This window comes from Lactuca virosa, chromosome 7 (genome assembly GCF_052849685.1).
Source record: "Lactuca virosa cultivar CGN04683 chromosome 7, Lactuca_virosa_CGN04683_v6, whole genome shotgun sequence".
NCBI lineage: Eukaryota > Viridiplantae > Streptophyta > Magnoliopsida > Asterales > Asteraceae > Lactuca > Lactuca virosa.
The window spans coordinates 154,842,486-154,847,756 of NC_136432.1; positions in this window are offsets into that span (position 1 = coordinate 154,842,486).

Below are 5,271 nucleotides of genomic sequence, written 5' to 3' on the forward strand. Positions count from 1 at the left end.
AGTCTGAGATAGTCTCGTGTACCACTTCCAAAGAGTCCATATGTTTCTATTGCCAAGAGAAGGGACATTGGTTGCGAAGCTGCCCAATTTACCTGGAAGATCATAAGGATAGTAAAGTCAAAAAGTTTGACTCTACTTCAGGTAAAGTCCATTGTCTAACTCTATGAAGTCTCTTTTGGAGATTCTTAATACATGATGTAATGTAATTACATTTTGATGTTTTAGAAGAATCAAAGGAAGCCTAAAAAAAGGGTATGCTGATTTTGATCGCGAAGATGGATTTCAATCGCATGGTTTGGTGATCAGAATTTTGAACTGTTGCTTAAAGAGTTATCATAGATTGCTTAGGAATAGATAACAACATGTTTTTCATATGTATTTGCACATTAAGGATAAGTTTTTTCCGCAAGTTTTAAAATAAAAGAAAAGTTTTGATTTTATTTATTTTAAATATCCTTACGATGGCATTTGTGAAAAATTGTTGTTTATATGATTTCATTGATAGCAATATTGGAAAAGGGATTTGATTCTTTCATTTGTGGTAGTGTCATAATTTACCAAGTATGAAAAGATCCTCATCACCCAAGTTCCAGTTGGATAGAAACCTGGAATCATGCAACTTGTATTGTATGATGAATGAGAATTTTCATCTTTTGTAAATTAAGACTAATTCCTTGTTCGCATGTACATGTGAGTCAAGTGAAGGACTAAGGGATCGAGTACACATTCTTGTGCACTGGTCAAGTCCACCACAAAGATTGATAAGACTATTCGTCATGATTTACTAAAGTTTAGTAAATATGGTTATACTTATAAGTTTAAGTATAATTCTGAAACATTGGAAAAGTTTCGATGTATGGCAGAACGAACGAGAAGAATCAAATTAGGCAGAAAGATAAAAGTTTCTCAAATCTGAAAAGATGGGAGAGTACTTTATTATCATGTTTTATGATTATCTTAGTGATTATAAAACCATATCACAATTGATCCTCTAAAGACACCTTAGTGCATTTGTTTGGCTAAGGAGAGGAATCATGAACTGTGGAAATGGTCATATCAAAAGATAAATCATACTTCATTCCAAAACAAGTCTTAGAGTCATACTCTAAGATTGTAACTTGAGTGACATAATTTTAAGATAGGTTTACAACACTTATCAAATGTAGAGTAACATGTTTCTTACTCTTGTACATTTGAAGTTGGTGAGTTGTGATGTTTTGGACAAAAACAGAGACCAACTAAGACCAATTGTGAAAAGTTTTTATCTTGATAAGAATTAACACTGACTCTTGAATACTTGTTTTGTCAAGGAATGGTTCTTCACAAGAGAATCTTATATGTCAAGAGGACAGTAGGAGTCTTAAAGATCTTGGAAAAGTTTCAAGAACTAATCAAGAATAAAACCCATTGTTTAATCGCTAGCACACAACTCGAGGTTTGTAACCTATCGTGTTGACATATTCTTATTTCTGTGCCCACTCCAGTTAAAGTTGACTATGCTTGTGAGTTCTATAAGTTCTCAATGGTTTGCATAACAACCTGGAAGCAATGGTAGGCCCTTGCGCTACTAAGTGGCAAGAAAATGAGATCGGGCAAGTTCAGTCCATATGAATTTGGATTTGTCACTAACCTTGTCTTATGATTATGGTTTTGACAAATTCGCATGGATAGGAACACTTACACCATAAAAATAAAATCTAAGTGTCATAAGGTTTCTCTCCGATTCATGAAAATGATGGTGAGGAAACGCTTTCACTAAGTAGATTTTAAGTAAATAACAATTGTGATATTTGCATTCTCAAAGTCGTTAGTGGAGCGTGTGTGGGTAACCGGCACACTAACATAGACTTGTGAGAAATGACAAAGGTATAAACAATTGATACTATGATTACGGCATCCCTTTTCATAGTTCTAAAATTGTTTAGATACACATGTGAGCTGTCTAAGAAAAGGTGTATGATTTTGATAAAGTCTTATCAAAGCATCTCGTATTAGAAAACTAAACTTTGGTAAGAAAGTAAATAAAGTATTGATTTCTAGAAGTCCAGCTGATTTTTGGGTACATGTCAAAGCTAGTGGGAGCATAAAGTGTTATGTTGGTTAAATTATAATTATCATGTTAGTGGGAGCATGATTATTATGTTACGTGTTGCAAGTTAGCAATGTTAATTATAGAAAACAACAGTTTCAATTCGCTTTGAAAAGTTGTTTTGCTATAATTAAGGGAGAGGATTTTATACTTCATTCCAATTCTACAAGCTTAGATTGAGATTTTAATCAACTTTAGTCAAGGATATATATGAATGTTATGTTGGAATGGTTCAACATAAGGAAATTCTATATATGTGGCGTTCTCAAAATTCGATTATGATTACGGCATCCCTCTTCATAGTTCGAATTATGAGAACATGGCAAATAAAATTTGTATAGCATGAATCGTGTCCCATATGCTTCGGGTATATGATCGATTACATCCATTCTAGATTTTCCAAATGCTTAGGGCATTAAGAGGGAAAAAGGAATAGAACCGGATATGACTAAAATGATTAAGCAATTGTCAAGGACAATCTGAGGTTTACCAAAGATTGGTTGCTCGTGGACAATTGGAAATATAGTGTAAACTTTGGAAAGGACCATATTGACATATTCTGAAAGGAGGCAACTCTTGTTCAGAAGTGATAGTCAAAATGGTAATATGGAATTGTTTCCATAGGTGGAAGTTATTCTCTGAATCTGTGTAAGATTAGAAAACTTAATGCAAAGAAGGATGTTCAAACGAATGTACTTTGAATATGAGACTTCGTTTCCATGGAATTGATCTCCATTGGAATACTTTGTAATGTTTGTTGCCAAGTCTTTGTGACTTTTGTGCATAGTCATTACAAGAGAATCATTGCATATAAGTTTAGAATCTAACAGATTACAATAAATGGCAAGAGTTTGGTACTTTTACAAAAGGGATTGGGATTGTGAAATAAGCATCATTGGAGTCGTGTTCAATTGATCTATTTCACAAAAGAAAGGACCATAGGTAAACATGGTGTGCATGCTTGGAGCATGGCATGACTATTGTTTTAATTCAAGTTTTAAGTTGATAATTCGAAACATTACATGAATAATGAGTAATCAATATGGTGCTTAGATAAAAAGTGTTTTTTATTTACTCTCAAAGTGTTGGGGCCATATAGGATTAGTATTATTCTTGTGTTTCACTTTGCATGTTTTGACTTCCCGAATAACTAGGTTATTCAAACTGTCCACAGTCAATCATACTTTGGAAGTAGGTATTGAGGCAAGACTGTTATGAATGGGTCTGTAGTCTGTCTAGGTGGCTAGACTTAGCTGCAGTATTCATGAGTGCTCCTGGAATAAGATTCGAGTATTGGATTAAACTCACGCTCATTTGAATCACTTCATGGATTTTATCACGAGTGAATCATGAGACGATAATATCTTATATTCTTCAAACCTAGAGATATGAGTTGTTGACTATGAGTTGGTTATACATTGATTGTACGAAAACGCATCAGTAACTTGATGTTATAAAATGTGCCTTTGTGTATGACTCAACAAGTAGTTAGTACAAGCATATGAGTCAAAGTTTATCCATTCCTTTTACCTCATAAGGATAAAAGCGATATATGTGGGCCCCTCGATGATTTAGTGATGACACCCTAAGTGCTTGGCCAAGCCTGGACTGATTTGATTTGTTCAATTAGTCGGTCGTCATAAATCGGAAATTAGGAAACAACAAATGGACAGAGAGAATGATTATAATCCATGTCTCAGTCCATATGATATCTAGAATGGAGGAATATATGAGCACTTATCTAATAGACGCGTCATTTGATTTGTTCAGGGTTAGACAGCGGCTTTAAGAGCTACGATTGCTAGTCAGGTTATGAAGTCGTACTTGCAATAATAGTTATTAGACTTATCCAAGTGGGAGACTGTTGGATTAGTGTCTAAGTCCATAACTATAATTGGTATGACTTGACCCGACCCGACATGGTCCATTTGGGTTGCACTTCACCGGAACAATTTGTATGGATAGACTTATGAGAAAAAGATATTAATGATTTATTAATATATATTATAAGTTAGAATATATTAATATGAAATCATATTATTTAATTACTATTGATCAAGAATTAATTTGGAATTAATTTAGGATGGGCTAAGAGTGTATGGAAGTCCATGGATAGTCCATGGAGCTTTTAACCCATGGATCCTATGTAAATGAAAGGTCATGGATATTAGGGTTTACATGGATGTAACCCTAACCCTCCATAATATATAAAGGGGTCCTTGGCTCACAAAATTGGCACTAGTGTGTGTGAAAGAAAAGGTGGCCGATTTTAGTGAGCTCCATATTCTCTCAAAGTTCTTCCAAGTTGTTTTGGTGATTTGTGATTCCACTTGAGGCATTCACATTATTGGTGCTAGGCTCTTAAAGCTCCAAGGAATCAACCACAAGGAAAAAGGTATGTAATTCTATCTAGTTTTATTATGCACGTAACATATGATTATATGCTAGTTAGGGTAATACCTTGGAATATTCAAGTTTGCATGTATAATAGAGAAAACATAGATCCAAGGTATTTAGGGTTGCATGTACACCTTAGGAGTGTTAGAATGCTCAAAACCCAACAGGTACTCCTGAAGCTCTCACCCTGGAAGGGTGTGATCCGCTTCAGGAAGAGGGGGATATTGGGTCCCCGATACATTGGGTTGTTTCGGATCATTGCCAGGGTTGGCAAGGTGGCGTATAGACTCGGGTTACCAGAGGAGCTTAGTCAGATCAATAGTACTTTTCACATTTCCCAATTACGGAAGTACGTTCCAGATGAGGAGGCGGTGGTGTCATTAGATGATATACAGGTCGATGAGCGCCTGAATTATGTAGAGAGGTCGGTAGCCATTCTGGAAAGGAAAGTGAATGTTCTACAGAACAAGGAAGTACCTTTGGTAAAGGTACAATGGGAGCACCGGAGGGGATCTGAGTGGACTTAGGAGCCGGAGGCTGAGATGCGGGAGCATTATCCGGAGTTGTTCACCGCAACAGACTTCGAGGACAAAGTCTAGTTCAAGTGGGGGAGAATTGTAACACCCCGACTCTCAGGTACAAACTTTCAGTCTTATATTTATATTGAAAAGGGTCGACTCGACGAGTTGGAGCTGGAGGATGAAAGCCTAATTTCCGGGGTTTTGCACCCTATTTAAAGGGTCATTAGCCTCCTTCACAACCCTTTGTGAGTCCAGAAACCCTAA